Source organism: Schistocerca cancellata, chromosome 3, assembly GCF_023864275.1.
Source record: "Schistocerca cancellata isolate TAMUIC-IGC-003103 chromosome 3, iqSchCanc2.1, whole genome shotgun sequence".
In the NCBI taxonomy this organism is placed as follows: domain Eukaryota; kingdom Metazoa; phylum Arthropoda; class Insecta; order Orthoptera; family Acrididae; genus Schistocerca; species Schistocerca cancellata.
This window is the reverse complement of record NC_064628.1, coordinates 537,015,643-537,042,394: the sequence shown is the minus strand read 5'-3', so window position 1 is coordinate 537,042,394 and position 26,752 is coordinate 537,015,643.

Sequence of the window (26,752 nt, the reverse complement as noted above, 5' to 3'; positions counted from 1 at the left end):
GCACAGTTTGAATCGTAACATGACGTCCTGTGGCTGCACGAAGAGCATTATTCAACATGTTGGTAATGCTGTCAAGGTTCCTCCGTGCCATAATTCGCAGGTAGTGGTCATCCACTGCAGTAGTGACCCTTGGGCGGCCTGAGCGAGGCATGTCATCTGCAGTTCCTGTCTCTCTGTATCTCCTTCATGTCTGAACAACATCGCTTTGGTTCATTCCGAGACTCCTGGACATTTCCCTTGATGAGAGCTATTACTGGTACAAAGTAACAATGCGGCCGTAATAGAACCGCGGCATTGACCGTCTAGGAATGGTTGAACTAGAGACAAAACGAGCCGTGTATCTCCTTCCTAGTGGAATAACTGTAACTGGTCAGCTATCGGACGCTCTCCGTCTAATAGGCGCTGCTCATGCATGGTTGTTTACATCTTTGGGAGGGTTTAGAGACATCTCTGAACAGTTAAAGGGACTGAGTGTGTGATACAATATCCACAGTCAACGTCTATTTTCAGGAGTTCTGGGAACCGGGGTGATACAAAACTTTTTTTAATGTTTCTGTTATTTATGACAAAATGAATCTATTTTATTATAACAAAGGCAAGTATAGGATGAATGTACGTAGGACTCCCCACTAAACAAAAATTTTGCAATACATATGTATTTTGCATTTTCAATAGATATGTGTAGAATTAACGCTTAAAGAAGTTCACAATTTCGGTCTGTCTCGGAAAGCACTCGTTTACAAGCAGCTAAGTCCCGCACTTTATTGAGGACAGGTATCTGATACACACTTTCATCTTCAACTTCAAATCATTGCAAGGCAGTACCTAAATATTCAAATGCATCAGGAGCAGCTGGAATATTTTCATCTTCATTTTCTGGAGCACTAATTAATGAGATATGACGGTGTAATCTTTATCAGTGACGAGGTTTACGGTTTCGCTGTGCTGCATAATTAGCCGGCCGGTGTGGCCGTGCGGTTCTAGGCGCTTCAGCCTGGAACCGCGTGACCGCTACGGTCGCAGGTTCGAATCCTGCCTCGAGAATGGATGTGTGTGATGTCCTTAGGTTAGTTAGGTATAAGTAGTTCTAAGTGCTAGGGGACTGATGACCTCAGATGTTAAGTCCCATAGTGCTCAGAGCCATTTGAACCATTTTTTTGCTGCATGTCTTCATTACATTCATGAGTTCTTTTCGAAAAATGAGCATTTCGGACGCATCATTCTATTTGTGATTTTCAATTCGACTTTGAGAACCTTCTGCGTATCTAAAATTTTATTCCAGGCTGTAAGTAGGCTGTTTATGTTTTCTTATCGGCAACGTTACGTAGCGCTCGGTATGACAATCACTGGCTGTGCTGTGTGCAGTCTGTGGCTAGTTTGCATTGTTGTCTGCCATTGTAGTGTTGGGCAGCTGGATGTGAACAGCGCGTAGCGTTGCGCAGTTGGAGGTGAGCCGCCAGCAGTGGTGGATGTGGGGAGAGAGATGGCGGAGTTTCGAAGTTTGTAGTACTGGATATCATATATTATGACTGTTAAGGTAAATACATTGTTTTTTCTCTATTAAAATCTTTCATTTGCTAACTATCCCTATCAGTAGTTAGTGCCTTCAGTAGTTTGAATCTTTTATTTAGCTGGCAGTAGTGGCGCTCGCTGTATTGCAGTAGTTCGAGTAATGAAGATTTTTGTGAGGTAAGTGATTCGTGAAAGGTATAGGTTAATGTTAGTCAGGGCCATTCTTTTGTAGGGATTTTTGAAAGTCAGATTGCGTTGCGCTAAAAATATTGTGTGTCAGTTTAAGCACAGTCATGTATAAATTTTTCTAAGGGGACGTTACATATGTCGACCCTTAGCCGAGGATACCTCACTGGAATCTTCTGATATTTTCTTGTAGTTTGTGTATTTAGTGTAGCTTTTCGTTTATTGCTAGCGCGTAATTATAGAGAGAATTTCCTTGGTAGTTGTGGTTTTTCATTGTTGCACAGTAAAACAGTTGTGGCATGCATGTAGATTTGCACCAAGTATTTCGCAGCTGCGCTTGCAATTAACTAGATATTATTTTCAGTGCTATGTTAATGTGTTCCCCTATTTTCGCTCTTCAAATTGTGTTTTTCTGTGTTGTCGTGTGAAATATTGTGACAATAATGGCGTGTGAAAAACGTAACACTAGGCTCCAAAGTAAACTGAGAAATGACAGTGAAGACGAAAGCAGTGTGTTAACGCCACCATGTAATGAATTAACTAATGTTCAACATAGTAATTTGGTAATTGTGCATAGGGAAATGGAGCGGGCGGCAAACAATGGCGTAGGCAGTGAAACAATTAGTAAACAGGGAAGCATTATCGATCGATCGTTCGGCAACAGCTCGCCTCAGGAATTGGGAATGACAGAACACAATATTGCAACTACTGTAGACTCAGGTTTTGCGTCCTCACCGTTTTCTCAAATAAGTCAAGATACATTTTCTGCTTGTCAAAATGTGAATGTTGCTGGTGCAAATGCACTGCCGAAAAGCGTAGAGGAACAGATTCCAGACACTAATGCATTCTTATTACAATTAATGCAACAAATGGGACAAAATCTTCAAAAGTTAGACACAATGGAACAAAATCAGAGACAAACACAGCAAAAGCTTCAAAAGTTAGACACAATCGAACAAAATCAGAGACAAACACAGCAAAAGTTAGACACAATGGAACTAAATCTTCAAAAGTTAGACACCACACTTGAACAAACACGTGAAGATTTAACCACTGAGTTACAGAACATCGAATCGAAATGTCAAAAGGTCTGTAATGACGTAAAAACACAAATTTGTGAGCATTTCCAACCTATTTTTTCGCGTCATGAAAATGCATTACAGAATCACGAAGCAGCCATAAAAGAACTGCAAACCATTGTTCATGAAAATCATGAGACCTTGCAAGCTAAAATTGACTCAGTTGCATCTACCGATTCGGTTACACAACTTGAAAAAACTCAGGAAAACTTAAAGGACACAGTAGATACCCTGAAAATTGGTTCAGAAAGACATATGGAGGAAATAAGTACACTATCGGAGAAAGTAGCCGAACTTTCGGATCAGGTCACTAACTTATCTACAAAGGTAGATGATGATCTGAATGACACAAGACCCGTAGCCTTCACTGACACAGAAGAGTATGAACAAATAAGAAAATTCAAACAAAATCAGAATCAAATTAATACGCAACACCAAAGAGAAATACGGGAAGTACAAGATCATTTCAGAGACCACACGCGCTCCAATACGGGAAGAGGAACTTAGAAATACGGAAAAGCCACAAAATAATAACACAGAGCATTTCGGTAATTATGAAAGAAATTGGCAAGGTACACCGAATTTTGAGATGGAACCGCAGACACGACGTAACAATGACCGATATGCTACTCGCCGACACGATGATTTTGACTATAAGCTGTTCATTACTACACGTAAATTCAAAATGTTTAAGAATTCTGCCAACGACATTCATCCACAAGCGTGGCTCCATCAATTCTCTCATTGTTTCCCTCCTAACTGGTCATTGGAGCACAGGTTAGAATTTATGTGTGGCTACTTAGAGAATGAACCAGCTGTAAGAATGCGATCAGTCATTCACGATTGCCACAGTGAAGGAGAATTTTACCATGCCTTCCTCTCAGCATATTGGTCACAAGCTACACAAGACCGAGTAAAACATAGCATCATGATGATGAAACACTTTGAACAATCTGAATTTTCCAGTCTTGTCAAATATTTTGAAGACATGTTGCACAAGAATCAGTACCTGTCAAACCCATACAGCCCCTCAGAACTCATCCGCATTTGCTTAATCAAATTACATGAACATTTACGGCATATTATTTTGGCAGGACGTTGCAAAGACGACATTGAAGCTTTTCAGGGACTCTTACAAGAATTAGAAATTGACACAGACAGTCGCGGGATACAAAAACAGGAAAACAATCTCTACAGGTCACATCCGTCACAATTCTGTGACGACAGAAACAATAAATGGCCACGACAAGCCTATTCTTACAACGTAAATCGTGACCAAAACAGACACCACCCGTATGACAACCATTGGCAGAGTAGTAATAATTACAGGGAAAGATCACCTCTCCGCAGTAATGACTATCACAGAGACAATAAGAGAAACAGACAATATGGGAACCAAAATAATTATTTTCAAGGGAGACAGAATAACTTTAGACGCAACGGTCCAGTGCGCAGTTACGACTCAGGGAGCAATTCTCCACCACGTGACCGACAAGAAAGAAATTATGGAATCTACCGACATGACGACAGACGATATGATCGTAACGACAGACCTGAACTGCATCAGAACTGGCGGGATTTAAACAGAGCAGGGCCCTCTCGTTACAGTGAATTTGTAGAAGTTAGGTCTCCAAATCCCAATAACGACGCACGCCAACAAAGAAACAGACAATGACTCGCACCGCAGGCAGCCACTTGTGCCCGCTGGCTCAGGGAAAAATAACATTGACGCTAACCTTGAGCAAAATTCCAGTATTCTTTACGGACGAATACCACATGATAATTGCGTTAGAATTGAAACTGTGCGTACTAGGAAGAGTAAAGGTTTACACCACATTTCACATGTAAAACCATTTATTGACAGATAATCTGCTTTTTAACTTAGTCTTTGCAATTTTCACTTCACGCTACTTGTACAATTTGTCACACTGAGAAACTGTTAACATGCAACAATGTTTTGAAGTTCAATATCCACTCAAGAACCAAGAGAACTTATTTAAACAGAAATTACGAATGCATTGATATTGCGAACAGACGACACAGTGTTATTGTGTGTGTACATTCTTGCTTGTTAGTTGCACGATTACGTAACGACTATCAGGCTTACATACTTAGAACATATACTGCCAATGAGATTTTAATGCAACATTTTGGTTTACTTGAAAATACATTCTGGATTTAAAGTACTTTATGTGAGATACCAGATGACACAGTGATTAGTTTATGTAACAGCTACACGATTTTATCATGGCGCTACTAATGAGTGACAATTTACAATGTTGCTTTTGTGGTGTTCCTGTTTTATGTCTGCACAGTTTTATGTATTATTCTGGAAAGTAAAACATGTTTTAGTAGTAACTTTTGTGGTATAGCTACAATGAGACAGCCTTTTCCGTAGCACAACAATACGTTACAGCACAGTAATTTCTTCATCACAACAATAAGCGTAATAACTAAGATATCTATACGCAAAGCATTTCACTTTTGTTTATCATGAGGTAAGTACATTGACTTCTGCAGAACTTAGCTTTCAGAGGACAATAACTACGACACTTCCACAGAGATTATCTTACAGCAAGACGCACATTTAGCGCTACATACCACGTATTTGAGTGATTAATTTTGTACTGAAATCATTTATTTTTAAAGATATTTGAAGTACAATGATACAAAGGTTTTCCGTAATACATTTCATTTCATTCTTGTAATCTGTAACACCTGAGGTTATAATTACATTAATCCTCAGGGGGGTACACACTTACTTTGTGTACCATGTGTTTGGCAAGCACAAGGAGCCCTAGCTAATATGGTATTTGCTTATACAACTTTACACATCGGTACCATATTTCTCTAATACATAAATTACACAGCTATCTGATCATTTAACTGAGAGATAAACATTTTTTTTTACTACATCAGTGACAGATGTTTACGTAATTACACCATTGTATAACTTCACACTTACGAAATTGTATTTTGTCTGTACTTTGTGAACTGTTCATATTTTTTTGGTACCATTGTGATACTATGAGAGCTTTGAAAGATGTATTTGGTAAGGGAGAATGATTTTAAAGTACGTTTGAGGTAGATGACGCTATTGAAATGAGCAGAGAATATTTTTTATGGTTTGAAATTATTGCAGAAAGCTACGACTTTTTTGAGATTTGACTGTGGTGTTATGATGTTATTTTTACGACGACGATGTATATTATGCTGTTGAGGTATGTTTATGATCAATAAGCCGATGTTATATGAGGAATTTGATTATGCTACATATTTATAATGATGAAATATTGAAGAATGTCGACGAATATGTATATGTGTAACAAGGTAATGAATAAAGAGTAATGGTTAGGCACTCTGATTTGTGAAAAAGGTTGTTGGAAACCAAGAATCGTACTTGTAAGAGTTATGAAATGTGTGTAAATGCGTAAATGTATCACAATGCCGGCAAAAAATTTTTGGACACTGTTATATTCATAGGATTTTGTTTCTACACATTTGCAACGTAAATTCTCGACCGGTGAAATTTTTTTATATGAGACTGCCACTGTAGCAGAAACTGCTGTTATAAATATTTCAGTAAGAAAGGTAAGTGACCTTGACGTAATGCGTTTTGGGCGCCCAGCTGAGAGGTATTCGTCTGACAAAAGAAAGCCATTAGGTGGAAAAAAAAGGGAGGCCATTATCCTCGCCATTGACATTCCTTTAGCGAAAACATTGCAAATGTGACACCTTCATTACTTGGAAAGATACTTACATCTGCACACCTGATTATGACAAGTGTCTTTCTACGAGAGTTGAGAGAATTTCTACTAACTTATGAAATGTCACATGACTACTGAATGATATTTTTATGCTTTGGTTTGCGTAATTGCTTATTTCATTTAATATCTGGTTTCCAGCTGTGTTGCAGCATTAGTTTTATAAAATAAACTTAGATGCATTTGCTAATGTGAACACTTTCTGTCAACAGATCTATTAAATAATTATTTTATGATCCACATTCTTCGAAAAAGGAGCTCTTGGAATGGAAAGAACAATAAGAAGGGACTAATAACAGTAACTGCATACATAATTTTCTTTTCAAGTACTTGGTAATTTCTTTTGTAGAATAATTTGTGGTGCACTACTTTAATTACATAGACATTAAGATGTGAATAGACATTTCGCTTTCCTGCATTGTTGTTTTACTGTAATATTTTTTCTGCTTGAGCTATGTCATGTTTAGGTATAAGTTACTGCTGTTTCCCAGGCATAGTGTTACTGAATATGACTTTGTGTAACTCTGTTAAGCTAGTTTTACTACTGACTTGTTTTTCTTGTTGCTGCACATTGGCTCATATTAGCTGTAATGTTGCATTGCCTGGTAATTTAGATTTACTGCTGCTTGCATTGCTGTTTGTGTTAATTTGTTATGTGCTGCTGCATTGCCTCATCCCTTGGCATATATATCTGAGCTCAGTGGATTTAAGTTAGCTTAAGAGGGGGTAGACTATATAAGAGACTAACTATGATGAATTTATAAGAAATGCATTGAGAAGCTATCAGAAAATGGTTTGGCAAAAAAAAAGGATACTGTACAGTGGAGAAAAACTATTTTTGACAGAGGATGTGAACAGAATACAAAAATCAGGCTTAGATAGGACTTTTTGGGAATAATGATGAACGAAGGGAGATCTCCATGCAAAATACTGCAGTAAAACAAACCCTGTCGTTTACTTTTGTGTCATCCCTCTATATGTTTGTGTACCCTCGTGTATTTGTGTTTTTCCTGTCTTTATGTGTTTCGCTGATAAGACTTATGTTGTAGAATTTTTCTAATACTAAGCTACATTCACTATGATGAGGAATACTGTTATCCTCAAATATAATTGGCATTAATAATATATTATTTACTTTGTAAAGATGTGTAGACATTATTTATTCCGGTTTGTTTTAATGCTCATGTGTGAAGTTGATGTTTCAAAATTTATTCTGATCTTTTATGTATTTACTTATGTCATAATTCCTGTAACACTGATGTATATGTCTATTTCTATTCTTTTGTAAAGCTTGTACTACAAATGTTATCTGTATTGTTATGTTCTTTAATGATGTATTTTGTACCTTTGTAATTGTATTCTCATGTTATAAAATTGTAATTGATACCAGTTCATCATATTATTAACTTGTTAGTTACATTTCACTGCACACTTTTCTGTTGGTCATAGTAATGCACAGTATGTGAGAAGTTGAGACTGTTAGTGTTTGCATGTGTGTTACTAATTCAGCAAGGGACTGGATAACAGCATTGCTGGTTCGAAGGACATTTCAAAAAATATTTTGTGAGTGCACAAGTGGTGGTTCATGGACTTGTTATATTCTCCGCAAGACTCTTCGATGGTGATTGTGCACCTGCACAGTCGAAACAGATGGCTGCTGGCCATCTCTACAAGGACTATAGTGGGTCTGCATCTTTGATGGCCCACCAATATCGTAATCTCTACCAGGACTACAGTGGGTCACTCTGTGATGACCTACCAATATTCTTCAAAACGTCGAATGACTCAGCTGTGGGTTTGCTCTGTTGTGGCCCATTACCTGTCAGCATGTCAAGAGTCAGCACTGTCTTTCCGTTGGAAGGACAACACTACTTCTTCAAGACTGCATGGACATCCACTACTTCCGTGTGCTTTTTCTTTTACTGCTCAGACTTTGAGAAAAACACTGCAATTTTACAGTGATGAACAATATGGACTGTCTTTATGGACTGTGAGAAAATTTTAGCTTTTGACCAACATTTTATCAATAAGTGTGTGCATTTGATATCTTTGTTATTGTAATTATGAAAAATTTTATCAAATCATTATTGTCCATTGCCCAAACCAATTTGTAAATTTTTTTTGTGGGGAGCATGGGGGCTATGTAAGTAGGCTGTTTATGTTTTCTCATCGGCAACGTTACGTAGTTCTCGGTATGACAATCACTGGCTGTGCTGTGTGCAGTCTGTGGCTAGTTTGCATTGTTGTCTGCCATTGTAGTGTTGGGCAGCTGGATGTGAACAGCGTGTAGCGTTGCGCAGTTGGAGGTGAGCCGCCAGCAGTGGTGGATGTGGGGAGAGAGACGGCGGAGTTTCGAAGTTTGTAATACTGGATATCATATATTATGACTATTAAGGTAAATACATTGTTTGTTCTCTATTAAAATCTTTCATTTGCTAACTATCCCTATCAGTAGTTAGTGCCTTCAGTAGTTTGAATCTTTTATTTTGCTGGCAGTAGTGGCGCTCGCTGTATTGCAGTAGTTCGAGTAATGAAGATTTTTGTGAGGTAAGTGATTTGTGAAAGGTATAGGTTAATGTTAGTCAGGGCCATTCTTTTGTAGGGATTTTTGAAAGTCAGATTGCGTTGCGCTAAAAATATTGTGTGTCAGTTTAAGCACAGTCATGTATAAATTTTTCTAAGGGGACGTTACAAGGCTCTTATCAAATTCTGTTCCTGTTCACTATCCCATGCAACTTCGATAATGTAGGAAGCATATTTCAGGTCAACATTTTTAGGATTTCTCAAGGCGTCAGGTGGAAGAAACATAACTTTTATGAAGTCCTCCTTTTTAATTAAGATATCACATGACGGCTGAGTTTCTGCGTTGTCAAGGAGTAGAGAGGATATTTCCCTTTTGCCATTCTTTAACTGATGTGCTTTTGCAGAGGTTATTAGAACTTTCATAAAGACTCCGCGAAAATCTGTTCTGTCCATCCAAGTGCTATTTTGTGGGGTGTAAGCACAGACATCGCAGGCATATCAATGTGGTTGAAACAGCGAGGTTTCTTACTTTTTGCAATAACGAGAATAGGCAATCGACGGATGGCAGTAGCATCGGCACAAGCTAAAGCAGCAATATGATGCTTGCTTATTCTTGGATCAGGTGCTGCTATTTCATGCCGTAAGGTAAAAGTTTTTCTTGGAATAGCTTTCCAAGTGGGCCCAACTTAGTCAGCACTGTAACATTTTCGAGGGCGTAATCGTCTTCCCTTAATACAGTACTGGACATTAAAATTGCGGCGAGCCAGTTGCCCGGCCAACATTGACCAGACGTTTTCAGTTGGTGAGAGATCTGGAGAATATTCTGGGCAGGGCAGCAGTCGGACATTTACTCTATCCAGAAAGGCCCGTACAGGACCTGCAACATGTGGCCGTGCATTATCCTGCTGAAATTTAGGGTTTCACAGGGATCGAATGGAGGGTAGAGCCGGTCGTATCACATCTGAAATGTAACGTCCACTGTTCAAAGTGCCGTCAGTGCGAACAAGAGGTGACACGCCGGGTGATACGCCAGTATGGGGATGACGAATACAGGCTTCCAATGTGCGTTCAGCGCGATGTCGCCAAATACCGATGCGACCATTATGATGATGTAAACAGAACCTGGATTCATCCGAAAAAATGACGTTTTGGCATGCGTGCACCCAGGTTCGTCGTTGAATACACTATCGCAGGCGCTCCTGTCTGTGATGCAGCGTCAAGGGTAACCGCAACTATGGTCTCCGAGCTGATAGTCCATGCTGCTGCAAACGTCGTCGACCTGTTCGTGCAGATGGTTGTTGTCTTGAAAACGTCCCCATCTGTTGACTCAGAGATCGAGACGTGGCTGCACGATCCGTTACAGCCATGCGGATAAGATGGCTGTCATATCGACTGCTAGTGATACGAGGCCGTTGGGATCCAATACGGCGTTCCGTATTACCCTCCTGAACCCACCGATTCCATATTCTACTAACAGACATTGGATCTCGACCAACACGAGCAGCAATGTCGTGATACAATAAACCGCAATCGCGATAGGCTACAATCCGACCTTTACCAAAGTCGGAAACGTGATGATACGCATTTCTCCTCCTTACACGAGGCATCACAACAACGTTTCACTAGGCAACACCGGTCAACTGCTGTTTGTGTATGAAAAACCGGTTGGAAACTTTCCTCATGTCAGCACGTTGTAGGTGTCGCCACCGGTGTCAACCTTGTGTGAATGCTCTGAAAAGCTGACCATTTGCATGTCACAGCATCTTCTTCCTGTCGGTTAAATTTCGCGTCTGTAGCACGTCATCTTCGTGGTGTAGCAATTTTAATGGCTGGTAGTGTATGTCCTTAGTTTGAATTTAAATGAATCAGCTGCAGAAGAATCACCAGACAGGTTTCCTTCTTGTAACTAGGGTTTACGAATGCCGTGTCTTGACTTATAGCGCCTTAACCAGCCCGTGCTTGCTTTAAAATTCGACGACCCTCCAAGATTTTGTTAAAAACTTAATTTTCTTTTCACACAAATGTGACGGGAGGTAGGTTCTCTTTGTGATCTTTTTAATTTATAAACCATTTGTAAACTGCATCAGCTACATTCGTTTTCTTACTGAGCTTCACGAATTTACTACTTGTTGAGCAATTAGTAGAATCAAGCTCAGATATAAAATTTGGGGCGCTCAAAATGGTTCAAATGGCTCTAAGCACTATGGGACTTAACATCTGGGGACATCAGTCCCCTAGACTTAGAACTACTTAAACCTAACTAACCTAAGGACACCACACACATCCATGCCCGAGGCAGGATTCGAACCTGCGACCGTAGCAGCATCAGAGCGTTTCCGAACTGAAGCGCCTAGAACCACTCGGCCACAGCGGCCGTCTTGGGGTGCTCCTCTTTTATTTTTGTTACTCATTAGATAACATGGTTTCACATTCACCTTACTCTAACCTTTTATTACTCTCGCATCTACCTCCAACAGAAAGGGCACGCGGTTTACGTTTAGTTTATATCATTAGTTACCTTTAGCAGCACAGTTAATACAAATGATCGTAAAAATGCGCAAACGGTTGGGGCACGACCTTAACGGTGGGAGGACGGTAAGGAACAATCGTTGGTTGATTGTGGTAGACTTTTATCGTTTTGTCAGAATCTTCAAGGAGCAGATGGACAGACTTGGCACCGCACACACCAGGGATCATGCATTGGAACTGTTTCTCGCCTCCTGTCGTTCGCATCCACGAGACAGACCATCGCCGGCGGAATTGATTCACGGCCGCCGCCATCAGACACTGCACCACCTGCTCCACCCTCCTCAGCATCCGGCGCCGAAGGAAGGTTGCAAATACCGCTTCGCGCCGCATGATGTGTTTTCAGGGTGTTCCGTGGCAGCAGACGGTGGGCGCGAGGTAAGATCCTTCGTCGACTTAGCACATGCATGTATTTCACTTCAGGCCCAGACGGCTTGCAGCGCATAGACCACAATCAGATACAACACTGCCATGTGCATGATGGTCTTCCTGTATCTCTTGCCCCAGATTCGCGGATGCCGAGGACAGCGCGGCCACAACAGCAACCAGAGGGTGTCATCACGACACCTCGGGACGACACCATGGAAATGGAGTTGACTCCTCCGCCTCCTCTCGTCCTACCGATGGATCTGGACCCGCCCACGCCGCAGCGGTCGATGCCTTCTGCATCTCAGTATGGGCCTCAGGAAGTGGATGTGTACACTGCTGGGCGTTTTCCGGGGGACGTTTCCACCAGAGCAAAGGCCGGATGGCGGGGTACAACCTGAAGTCTGCAGCCACAGCTTCCGGTCCACCCTCCCACACCGCCACCCGTTGTCGTGCTCCATATATGAGACGGTCTATCACTTGGGGGGGGGGGGGGGGGGAATTTTACAGCATAAAGTCATCGCTGGCACGCCAATCTGGAACGACAGAGAAGAGAAGCCTATGAGAACAGGTCAGCCAATCGTACACTGACCGACCTCCCTCCAGGACGACAATATGACGGCAGCGGCCCCTAGGTGAAGAGGACATAGCGCCACACCCGACTGGTGGCAGCTCCCTTCGATAGCAGCTTCCACGTTAGCCAATTCATTCGCCGACACATAGTGCCCTGTGATTACCAATGTCTGCGTAGCTACGTAGGTCAGCAGTCACTGCAGTTCAATTGACAGACTGTTGTTAGTAGCGGTCGCTAGGACCAGAAGTGTTACTTGCGTTTATTCTGACTGAAACATCCCCTTAGAACAATTATATACGTGACTGTGCTTAAACTGACACACAATATTTTTTTAGCGCAACGCAATCTGACTTTCAAAAATCCCTACAAAAGAATGGCCCTGACTAACATTAACCTATACGTTTCACAAATCACTTACCTCACCAAAAATCTTCGTTACTCGAACTACTGCAATACAGCGAGCGCCACTACTGCCAACTATATAAAAGATTCAAACTACTGAAGGCACTAACTACTGATAGGCATAGTTAGCAAATGAAAGATTTTAATAGAGAACAAACAATGTATTTACCTTAATAGTCATCAAAAATCATAATATATACAGCAGCTCATGACATCCATTTTTACAAATTTCAAAACTCCGCCATTTCTCTCCCCACATCCACCACTGCTGGCGGCTCACCTCCAACTGCGCAACGCTACGCGCTGTTGACATCCAGCTGCCCAACACTACAATGGCGAGTATTACGACAATGCCAACCAGCCACAGACTGCACCCAGCACAGCCAGTGATTTTCATACAGAGCGCTACGTAACGTTGCCAATAAGAAAACATAAACAGTCTACTTACATAGCCCCCATGCTCCCCACAAAAATTTTACAAATTGTTTTGGGCAATGGGCAATACATATTTGTTAAAATTTTTCATAATCGTAATTACAATAACAAAGAAATCAAATGCACAGACTTATTGATACAATGTTGGTCAAAAGCTAAAATTTTCTCACAGTTCATAAAGATAGTCCCGATCATTCATAACTACTGATAGGCATAGCTAGCAAATGAAAGATTTTAATAGAGAACAAACAATGTATTTACCTTAATAGTCATCAAAAGTCATAATATATACAGCAGCTCATGACATCCATTTTTACCTATTTCAAAACTCCGCCATTTCTCTCCCCACATCCACCACTGCCGGCGGCTCACCTCCAACTGCGCAACGCTATGCGCTGTTAACATCCAGCTGCCCAACACTACAATGGCGAGTATTACAACAATGCCAACCAGCCACAGACTGCACACAGCACAGCCAGTGATTTTCATACAGAGCGCTACGTAACGTTGCCAATAAGAAAACATAAACAGTCTACTTACATGACGGAAACTGATTATTTTGTTTGTCGCTTTGTGACTCATCTCTGGAGTTGCACTTGTGGATGATCATGTATAAAGGACTAAAAGAATGCTCAGATCAAAGTTAAGTATTTGTACTTGTCTTGTTGTAATAAAACTCATTAATACGAGTTGTTTGATTGTCTGTCTATCGATCCGAGTATGCAGGATTCCTAGACACAACAATAACTATCTACAAAATGTTCTGGAACATCAGTACTGTGACTGTGTATATATTTCACGTGTCCAATATATTAGGAAAGGTTTAACATCAAATTATACCCAAATTTTGCAATTCTTGATGCGTGTTACAATTACTACACATCTGTCGACGGATGATAACGGCAGCATTGCACTTGGGAGTGTGTATCAAGATTTGATTCGTATGTGCTCAAGAGGGAACGCACATCACAATATTAATGAATATTATCATCGCATCTGGCCACTGCATTTGCATAGGGTTCTAGAATGTCACTGGCTAATTTTAGACGACTGTCGTCGGTCACCTTTGATTTTCTGGAGCCATTTGTTTGCATGAATGTTATGTTTTAGTCATTCGTTCCATAGTTTTGCTGACAGATGTGCTTAGTGCTAATGTTCTACAAACTTCGGCATCATTGACCTTTCTTCTTTTCTTCATTATGCGCAAAAGGATTCGTGCAATCCATGTCAACTGGAGAAATTTCGTAGGTTGAGGCTGTGCAACAGAAGTAATGGCTCACATGGAAAATGTGCGAAGATTGAGTAATAAGTATTTTCCATCCAGAGTGTGGTGTTTGGAATTTTCTTGAATTCCAGAACGAGAAAAGATATTCACTACTTTTAATTCAGAAACATTATGGTTTCAAAAAGCGCAGAACCAAGAAAATCTCATGTACTTTCCGAATTATTAAATGAACTCGCTTTCTGGTATGAAGAGTGAAATCAAGAAGATGATTAATTTAAAACACTAAGTCCTGCCAGAATGTAATTAATGATTACACTTTAATGGAAATAGGTAATTCCTTTTAAGTACTACTCGTTCAAAGTACTGTTCATGCAGTCTGTATCAGGTCAAGAAAATACATACTAATAATTTAAAAAATATAGATGTATCCGACAGATAATATCTTTACTGGTTTATCAGCAAGCCAAAAATCTTGAAACGTTCATACCTTTTTGGGTGCCTCCACAGACCTCAAGTGAATTCAGCCCGTAACTCTCGCAAAGTTTTGTACTGCATATGGTCACACCTCGTGAACGTACCTCAACGAAGCTGAAAATTACAGAAAGATTAAAAATGCGCTGTGGCTGCAGGAGTTTGTAATAGAGAGACAGTTGCACAGTAAATTATTCTTAGAATACTCAATGTCTAGCAAGAGTTGCAATGATCACATGCAAAAATCACTCATGAGGCTGAAAGTAAATGGCATATATCTATTTCTTTCAAGAAGAGGTACCTGAATTGTCACTGATGGTGGTATCACTAGCCAGCAATGGAAATAAAATGAACTGCACACGAATCCACTGACCAGAGTTCATAGTATAAATAATGAAATTCCCATCAAGAAATTATAAGAAAATCGTTACCAAAATTACGTCAGCAATAAGTTTACATTAACACTTCCAAACATATACATGGGGTGCTGTACAAAGTGAAACAAACCTGCAATTCACATGGTCTCTGACCGTACCAAACCAAAGAAACTCACAAAGCATACTGGCGTAAAATCTACAATTCATGGCCTCGAAATATCGTCTGCGATCGAGTGTTCATTTTTATTTCCCTTTGAAGTGAGAAGAGGCGTACGGTCAAATTCGGATAGATATACTACTCTAATCGGCCTCGTTGTAGAACATGCAAGTCGCTGTTCGGCACAGTCTAGTCACATTAAAGTGACCGTCGCATTTGTTCGATGTCAACGACCAATACCAAGTCAGAGATGGCAGATGGCAGCAATAGCAGTTGAGGGTGTATAAAGCGTGTTGCGTGGAAGCGGCAAACACTGCAAGTGTTGTCGTAATGCGGAAACGGAGCGATCTATCTGACGTCTAAAAGGGCAGGGGTGGAAACATGTCCGAAACGGCTTAGTTTGTAAACTGTTCGCGTGCCACCATGCTTGGGGTATACTGTGCATGGCACACTATCCGAAACTGGCCCCGACGCAACACTGGCCACAGATGAGAAGGGTGAACGACGGTCTTGGAGATCTGTACGAGCGAATAGGCGTGTGACTGTTGTTTAACTGACCACCTAGATGAACCAAGCTCCTCAACGACTGTTCAGTGAACTCTGCTGCGAATGGGCCTCCACAGCAGACGTCTGCTTCATGCATCCACGATTTTTGCTGTGCATCAGCGACGAAGACTGGAATTTGTACGTCAGTACGGCAACCGGACGTCCACTGATTGGCAGCAGGGGGCCTTTCTTGATGAATCACGTTTTACGTACCATCAGACAGATGGTCGACATAAGTGTCAAAGCCAGAGGAGGGAGCGTAATGGCCTAGGGTATGTTTTCATAGCATTCCTTGGATGATCTCGTCATTCTGGAAAGACAGTGGAGCGACACAAATATGCACCTCTACATGCAGTTTGTTTTTCCTTGGCATGATAGCATCTGCCAACAGGACAATGCAATGTGGAATACAACTCGCACTGCTCATTCGTGGTTCGAGGAGCGCCAGGATTTCACCGTACTCCCCTGGCCAACAAAATCCCCGTATTAAATTCCAACCGACAACCAGTGGGACCGTCTCGATCTGTCAGTTCCCGCCTTGGATTTTCAACCCAGAAACCCGACGCAGCTGGGCATAGCACTGTAGTCAACATGGCCCCGCATCCCTGTCGGTAGCTTCCAGAACCTCTTTGATTATTCCTACACGACTCACAGTGGCCCGCGCTGCAGAAGGTGGTCATTCAGGTAGTCATATTAATGTGAATGGATTGTGTATATAAAATTACAATCCTTTCGTAGCATGTAAACAGGACTTGGGAATGAAGAAGCCAGTTAGACGCAATAGCAAAAATTAAGTACAGCAACGTAGCAACGTAGCTCGTCACAGAACACACCACATGTGAGTCTGTCAAAGCATGCGTCCTTCTGCCTCCGAGGACAGTACTCCACTACCCCACCTTGTTTCTCGTTCGTGACTTCCTCTCTGGTAGCTTGACGAACTTGCGAAGGTACTGCTGTCTTCTGTCCGTGCGTGAATTAAAAGTTTACTGCACATGATAGGCTAGTGCAGAATGTTGCCCGTATCTTTGGAAATGCCAGTCAAGAGTAAATGAATGCACAAAACAGGTACTCTTGTAGTAATAAAACCAGAATAACCCCATTTCAACAACAATTGGACCATACTATACAAGTGTTGGCAAAGTTAGTGAACTGCCGAATGAATTGTCGCTCTGCAGTAGAGTGCGTGCAGATATGAAACTTCCTGGCGGGTTAAAACCGTGTGTCGGACCATGACTCGAGTCTCGGTCCTCTGCGTTTTGCGAGCAAATGCCCTACTGGCTGAACTACCCATGCTCCACTCATGACAGTTTCTCACAGCTTAACTTCCGCCAGTACCTCGTCTCCTACTTTCCAAACTTCACAGAAGTTCTTCTGTGTAACTTGCAAGAATAACACTCTTGGGAGAAAGGAGACTGCGGAGACATGGCTTAAAATGCCGCCAAACACAAACAAATATAGAGATAGAATAGCAACTGACAAAGCCTGTAGAATTAAATAAGCAATTCCATTTCTAGGTTTCGTAAAGCATTTGCTAAGGTAAACCACCAGTGCCTATGAAATACCATGCAATATCCAACATTATTTACCAACTTAACAGAAAATAGTAACTAACAATGTAACAGAAATAATGCTTACCAGGCATCTAGCTACAGGAAACGAGATGCATAGCTTCATGAGACTAGGTTTCCCGATATCAATGTCTTCATTGTTGTGATCGATTCTTTACACGCCATTTTGACAGAAGGTCTACAATGTTAACGCGTAAGTGTGAAAAAAAATGTATGCAGTGCCAGTCCTACAAATAATGAATTAATATGAACGGGTGTCTCGAGCTAAAATAAAATTGAAACAGGCTCTCATAATTTTTTGAAACAGGGAATACAAATACAGAATCAGATGCATTTAAACAAATAAGGAAAAGTGAAGTAGCTTAGCACAGAATTCAGAAGTAACATAACACACACTACAAACGCACACACAAGTATCTGCATAAGAAGATAGCCACAGACGGCTGGATAGGATCCAGAAAGTAATCCCCGTCAATATCTTTACAATATCTGAAAATTAATTACATCTCACAAGTTCTACCAGTATCCCTGACAGTGTCGAAAAGAATCATATCTTCGAATAAGTACTTCCTGACCCAAGGAAAGATAATCGAAATAAAATATGACACACTAAAAGTTTGCCACTGTCATGAAGAATTAATGATTTCCTTCGTTAGAAATAAGTCCGAGTTTTACGTGTGTGCAAGATGTATAGATAACAGAAAATGACAACAGCAACTAAGTGAAGTTATTCCGAACGGTTATTACTTTACAGTAAATGTCCAACATATAATGAACTCTTGCGTCTGAACCACTTCCTAATTGAATGCAGCTATATTGAGCTCAGAATCCCAGAAAGGAAAAGGACCCAAGATAAGGAAGTAAACAGAAAATTAATTGAAAGTAAGAATAAGAATGATGTTTAACTCAAAATCCTGAACAGCCAATGTCTCGTAGTCTGGATAAATATCAGCCGGCCGGGGTGGCCGAGCGGTTCTAGGCGCTACAGTCTGGAACCACACGACCGCTACGGTCCCAGGTTCGAATCCTGCCTCGGGCATGGATGTTTTTGATGTCCTTAGGTTAGTTAGATTTAAGTAGTTCTAAGTTCTGGGGGACTGCTGACCTTAGAAGTTGAGTCCCATAGTGCTCAGAGCTTATTGAACCATTTTTTGGATAAAAATCCACAAGCGAGAACTGACATCGGTTGTGAAGCCGGAATGATATATAGTAGTCGACTGAAAAATGCCTAAAGATCCTAAACGCAAAGCTACAAAGATGTCCCATCTGCAATTTAAGCTGTGATAAGAAACACACACTTTTGGGTAAAAATGTGGAAGGCGTTTGTGACTTTGTGACAACGCCAAACAGGAAATTCATAGCACCAAGAAAACTTCTCCAAACGCTATGAAATTGTGAGATTTACTTAAAAAAAAAACTATGCTCCTCCCGAGCAGGCTATGGAAGGCACTACGGAACCGACCGACGGCCGAGTCATCCTCAGCCGATAGGCGTCACTGGTTTCGGATATGAGGGGACTTGTGGTCGGCACACCGCTCTCACGACCGTTGTCGGTTTTCGTGACAGGAGCAGCTACTTCTCACTTAAGCGGCTCCTCAATTGGACTCAAAAGGGCTGGCCCGCACAGTTCCCCTGTCCAAGTGCTAGCCACGCCAGACAGAGCTTAATTTCAGTGACCTGATGGGAACCGGCGTTACCAGTGCAGCAAGGCCTTTGGCATCGGATTTACTAAGTCCATACGAAACAACGTACGTTAACACTAAAAGAAATTAAATTAAGTGGATAAAAGCACAGAAGGAAGACTAATGTGTACATGTTACAATGAGACATCACTAATTGGTAAATAAGAAAAAGAAGAAAGATAATTATATATTTTGGAAAGACCACAATCTAGTAAAAAGTGACACAAAAGAAAGGGAAGGAATGCGGAGAAGGAAGGAAGGAATCACATTAACCTTTACACCTATTAATCGCTATTTCTTAATTTTATATGCACTGTACTGGAAATGACACAATAAAACAACTTGAATTTATGTTTCATGAGACAAATTACAAATTATCACTACGTACTCAGTTCGTGAAACCCTTCTTACCTGCAAGATTCCTGATTCTGTGCTACGTTGTTCGACAACATACTGGTTTTGTTATTTTCGGTCGTAGTTCTCTTGGGTTTTGTTGACCTTGAGGATGTGCGTGGTATCCCATGGTGTGACAGTGATCTGTCGAGTGTACTCAAGTAGTTTGAAAATCTGGAGGGTTTCATGTATTTCACCTGCAACAGATTTTTGAAGAGTTCCTGCTGGAGGCAGATGCGATGCTGTAGACTGACTCTCAGAGAGATGGTATACCTCCGGTAACAGTTTCCCTCTTCTCCGTAGATCTCATCAGTCATGTCAGGTTGCTGACGAGGCAGGAAGGGACTAGTGCAGCAGGGGATACAACCCGTCGGCTTTGAACAATGACGTCACAAGTCGCCAGAGAGCATGTATTACAGAGATGAAAGAGCTGAGGAGAATGTTGAGAAACAAAGGAATGCGAGAGAGATAAACATTGATCTTGTCAAAAGCATAAGTGTTTTTTGACTTTAAAAAAAAAATCTCACGAGATAGAATAAACTGATCCTACTTTATTAAGCAATATCTTGTCAAAAGCCGAGAAGCGATTCTTCTTAGTGTTCTAGCTCCCTTCAGTACGTAATAAGTGTTTTTTGACTTTTTTTAAAAAAAACCTCACGAGATAGAATAAACTGATCCTACTTTATTAAGCAGCTTCCTTCAGTACCTAATAAGTGTTTTTTGACTTTAAAAAAAATCTCACGAGGTGGAATAAACTGATCCTACTTTATTGAGCAATATCTTGTCAAAAGCCGAGAAGCGATTCTTCTTAGTGTTCTAGGTCCCTTCAGTACGTAATAAGTGTTTGACTTTTTTAAAAAAAAATCTCACGATATAGAATAAACTGATCCTACTTTATTAAGCAATCAGTAAAAAAAACGAAATTGAAACATAACAGCAAAAGCTGTTATGTTTTAGTTTAGTTTTTTTTTATTGATTGCTTAATAAAGTAGGATCAGTTTATTCTATCTCGTGAGATTTTTTTTAAAAAAGCCAAAAACCACAATCCACATTACCTCAATATCATTACGAAAAATATTAAGTACTGGCCGAATAAAAAACAAACAATTAAGTTAATTAAATCACACATTTAATGATGTACCGAATATCAAGCGATCGCTATTATCTATGCCTCGAAGTGAAGACATTACGATCTATGACTAAGGAATGACGTCATTGTTCAAAGCCGACGGGTTGTATCCCCTGCTGCACTAGACCCGGCAGGAACACTAACCTAAAGAAGTACCACCACTAACACACGAACAAGACTAAAGCAGCGCTGCTTATTGAGTCAAAACAACACTGCTTCTGTGATTCGAAGCGTACTGGCTGGAGTATTGTGCACGAGAACGATACAAACTCGAAAACTTACGGAATTAACTCAAATAATTGAAGGTGATCAGAGCAGCAAACGTCTACAGCGACTCTAACAGGACGGGCGTTGCTAGGCAACTGTCTCGTCGACTGAAACAATAAGTGGCAGTTTCGACTTGATGCAACTCATATTTACTGCTCACATTTTGGAGTGCACCTCATTCCTTTTGGTTCCATAGTAGCCGTCGTGAACAGCAGTGTGTTCGCTCTAAACTTCTGTGTCACTGAAGATAGTAACTGAAATCAACATAGTATTTATATGTACACTTCGTTTTCAGTGTGCCTTCTGGCTGATTCAACCATTGGCTCATTCACAACCTTGCTCTTCTAATTTTTAAGCTTTAAAAAGATTATAAAATCAATTTACACTTCAAATTTTTAAAAACACCACATTAATTTTTCATGAAATACAATTCAGGGAATTTATTATTTTTAAAGAATGTAGAGTTATTTGAATATTGAAACACTTCCAACTAATCTAGGTCAGTTAGCGACAGGCAGTCTTATGCTCTTTTATAAAAGACTGACAACAAAGTTGCAGCCACCCTTTCAAGTTTATGCAAGGCACGGAACGCTTTGACGGAAGAGCGACGCATATTTTTCTCTCCATCCCTCTCTCTCTCTCTGTCTCTGTCTATCTCTATCCATCTATCTATCTCTCCTTCTTTCTGTAGACAACGGCGAAGGTGTCTCAAGTTGCTTTCCGTATCTGTGTCACTTTGGTACTTTTCGGATCACAATGAAAAAAATGAAAATTCAGGTTGCTTGTTGCGATGTTAAGCTCCCGTTTGTAGGGTTTCAAGCCCTTAGTGGCGGTTCACGGGGGAATGCTTCCGACAAGTCATTACCTGAGAAGAGTAGGATACATGACCTGGACAGGATGAGCGATGCTTACTGTCAGAAAATGTCTAAAAATTACCATCCTGAGATCGACAGTAAAAATGCACTAGCTGGTAATCTGTGTTCACAATTAGTGCAAGCGAGCAAAGAAAAGACAACAGACGAAGAACGGAAGTAAATTTTAAGTTTATGAGCGTCCATTGCCGCTGAAGAAAGGACAGAAATAATTAGAAAAGAGTTTTAAGTTTTTTTACAATTGCTCCATTAAGTTTCGGGAATGCGGCTGCATTCCCGAAACTTAATGGAGCAGTCTTTGCGCCGCGAAAACCTGAAGATTTTTTACAATTGTTTAACTACTTAATTGTTTAGATTATTTGTGTTCAGTAGAGGAAAGAGATTTTTTGGCAATTTCAACTAGTTTCCTTCATCTAGTTTCCGAAATCACAAATGAAGCCGCAACCTAAACCCATTTAGTCTTGGCGACATACTGCGCAAACGTCAAATCACGCTACGTACAGCTCCGCATATTTAAACCGAAACGTTTGGTGGTGGTCTCGAATGAAGTTTCTGCTACGCTACAGTATCAGGTCATTCTAAATAAGGATGCATATCTTGCTTTGAGTCGCGGGACAGGGTTAAATTTCTGAGTACTCTAATGCGGATGACCAAAGTCCTGTAGCTATCTAAACACTTCCTAAAAGATTCCGAGGTCTGACCACTCGAATCAGATATGTTCACTGCAAACAGTTCAGTCCTCTGCCTCCAATGGGGTACTAGCAGCTACCGCCGATAATATCCCCAAGAAAGAAAAATGACAACAGTTACAGTCAATAGAAAAAAAATCATTAGGAGGAGGAACCTCAAATTTCCCGTTGACAAAAGTAATTTATTGGCTCCTACTAAACTTCGGCAAGTCTGTCCCACTCAGTAAAACGCCACCGTGCAGCTAGTTACTGGCCCCACGAACTGCCTAAAGGGCAAGCGCACGCTCACGTACAGACAACATCCGCCAGAAAACCGCAAAGTACCTAGACAGAACTCCACACTAGGTCACGGGAATCCACTTTCGAGTACTTGTAGCCTCTCCGCACTGGAAAAATAGGTTGCTTGATTACACGTAATCATCAACTGCTGACTGCAGGAACACTGTAAAACACTAATGCTGCTCCAGAGGGCACAGGACATCACCTACCCATGGCGAGGGCTGTCTGCCGATTTCTCTCTTTTCGTGAACTCCAAATTGATTCCTAAAATGATTTAACATTTAGGCTCCCCAGGCAATTGGAATCAAAAGGACAAAGGCATTTTTACTGACCGCTTCCTGCTCACCCTTACAGCTCTTCGGTAACGTCCTTCTTACTGTCTGCACTTTCAGAAGTATTCTGCAAATGGTGTTGGAAATCAACGCCCGTCAAGGAAAAACTAGCCGCCCTTGAAAGCAGCGCAGTCATCTCCGACAACCACCCATTGAAGAGTATTAATAAAATACACCTACAGGTAAAACAGAAACCAACGCTCTACCCCTGCAGTTGGAAACTGGTCGTAGCGGCCCCAGTAGTACACAGGATTAACACGTAAGTGCGGCTAGGAAGTGACACGTTACAGGCTTTTGACAGGCCACGAAAAATCAATGAAAATTTTGTAGCGTATGCTATTTGCACGAAAGGTTAATTCTATATTTTTATTCATTTATTGCGGCAAAATGAGCTGAAGTTGAATGCAGCAAAACGTTGTTTCACTCCTATCAGAGCATTTCTGTGAGGAAACGAATCTGGATAAATTCTGTATTATCAGACGTCGAAGTGACATTGAAAGCTACTGCTACACTGTCCAGTCACATTAATGTTACCACATGTCAAAAGCCTGATAACTATCTTTTGCAGAGCGTACGTATAGGAAGAGTCAGTGAGGTTCTGGAAGACAGTGTCAGAGATGTGGAGCTCCGCCGACTCCAGTGCCAAGCTAGAGGAGCCATGGCGCGTACGGCCCGATCGAGATGGTCCCACGGATTCTCGATTGGGTTTAAATCCGGGGAGTCTGGTGGCCAGGGAAGTACGGTAAACTGATCCTGGTGCTCTTCGAACCACGCACGTACACTGCGAGCAGTGTGACACTTCACATTGTCAGGCTGGTAGATGCCATCGTGCTGAGGAGAAACAAACTAACAAGAGAATGACGCGATCACCCAGGGTCCATTATGCTCCTCCAGGCGGCTGTAAAATGAATGTGCGCAACGGAAAATAATAAACGCTAAAATGAAGATTTCGCCCTGTCTGACTACCCCCTGAAGCAGATCTTACGATCTCTTAATGGACTTTAACATATAAATTACAATGTAAACATAAATGAATGATGAAGGCAACTAATCCTACTAAATGATAAACGTTGTTCCTGCAAATATATTTATTGTAGATTAAACAAAAACCTTTGTAATATAAAGTTTACATTCCCTAAGTAAAATTACTAATCAATTGCCTAACTCCGCCCCTTATTATGACTGTGAGATCTACTGTCAATAACGCGAAATGACTGAAACTATCTACGTACCGAACACTAGAAGACACTACTTTCAAAGATGATCTACGACGGTATGGGACCTCAGTGGAAATAAACTAACGCGATCACAGCTGTTTAGCTTTATAGTCCTAATAAGTGGAAGCAATTTGCGATATCACCGTATTTAATGCGTCCGGTGCGTTGCAGTGATGGTTCTCGTACTCGTCTGCGACGATGGAAGAACTCCAGTGACAAATGAACTCTTTCAAACACTCGGATGGCGGGAAGGCGGTCCCCTGACTAAAATACTCTAATACTGTCTTCTCCTCTATGTGTTCTACAGACGAAAAATGCGAACTTCCAACCACAAAGATGGAATTCAGATAACGTTCAACGTAAGTACAGGCAGAGGAAGTGCACTCAATTACTTAACACTGCGTACTCAACGACGACTTCCAACCCGGAGGTGAAGTCCAGAATCGTATAGGTTCTCAACAGTACAGTTCCTGTTTTAACTATAAACTCTCCTGAGAGCAAAGACAAAAACTGATATCGGGTGACTGTCACACACGGGCGCTCACAACAGAAGACCTCGTCTCTCCAGCGCTGGCTTCCCAGCAAGGCTTGGCTCCCCAGCATCGTAATTCTGAAAACGAATCATATTCCCGAAACCACGGAATATTCTCCCTCTCTATAGATTCTTCTGAACGCCGACCAACCATATTTTAGTCTTTTGTCGTCCAGCGCGAAAAGTTTGCGAGGAAAAACCCTTACTCTTACAATGGTACGCTTCTGAGTAAAAATCCTTGGAAATAACCGAGCCTGCGTGATTTCCATGGTGCCGCTTCTTCGTCCCTCTCACCTGCGTCCAAGATTTTCGTAGGTTCCGAAGTATAATCCTTCCGGTTCGGCTGCAAACCGGCCGGTCGCGACTCTATTGTGCTCCAACGCTGAGGTGCTACGACGTGTCTTGCTATTTCCTGTGTTTAAGCAGAACCAACACACCAGTGTCAGCCTTCCACCGAGGGCTTGAGTTCCATCTGCCGCTTCATTTCCACTGTTGTTCCAGCCTCTACTGGTATGATAATAAACACACTCTGTCACCTTTCATGCAATAAGCGTCAACAATTATGAACAAGGTGTATGTGACAATGTCAGTCTCTTTAAATATTCATATATACGATGTACTACCTATCAAATAATACATAATATGGTTGTAGATCACGGGGAAGTATGTGGACGAGTGCTTGTAAGGTGGAAAATTATAGCCACCTTACAAGGGAATGCTACGACAACATTCTCCAGACCACAAGGCTCCTTCCACCCGTCTTGACTCTTCCACAGTTGCTATAGAGTGTCTGCTTTCAGACGTTTCATGCCGTACACGACAACAGCCATCTGTACGATGGAGTATAAAGCGCAATTCTTCTGAAAGGGGCACCTGTCACCACTCAGTGGACACCCAGTTGCGGTAATGGCGTGCAAACTCCAGCCGTCGTCGACGATGAACGGCAGTCAGGATGCGTGCATGAACCGCGCGCTGTGGGGGCCCATACGCGGCAACGTTCGCTGAACCGACGTTAAGGAGACAGATTAGATTAGATTAGTTTTTCGTTCCATAGATCCGTGCTGAGGAGATCCTCGTGGATGTGAAACATGTCATTTTTTTAAGCTGAAATAACAATACTAATAATATGAATATATACATCATTTGTTTCTATTAATTAATTCGTCAATGGACTAGAAGGAGTTGGCCACTAGTAAGTCTTTCAGGCTCCTTTTAAACTAATCTTTATTCGTAACTAAATTTTTTTATGTTTGCTGGCAAATTATTGAAAATGAGTGTTCCTGAGTAGTGGACCCCTTTTTGAACTAAAGAAATTGCTTTTTAAGTGACATTTTGGGTTGTCGGGTGTTCTGCCGGATATCAGCGTCGTACTTGCACGATATTTCGGTCACGTAGCTCGAGACCTTCATCAGGTGCGACCTGAGACTGCTCCTCGAGTGGACCTGGTCCAGTATTTATGCCTATGGCCTTCCCCCTCCACCAACGGCTGCAGGCGCTACCTCTGTGGTCCGCGCCCATTCCCTGCGACCTGTTGGAGCATTGCTGCTCCGTTTTCCGTCCGCTGCGGTTCTAGGTGTTCCCTCTGCGGTCCGCGCCCACTAAACCCGCTCCTGGGGCTTTCATCTACGGTCTGGAGTACCAAGCGTTCC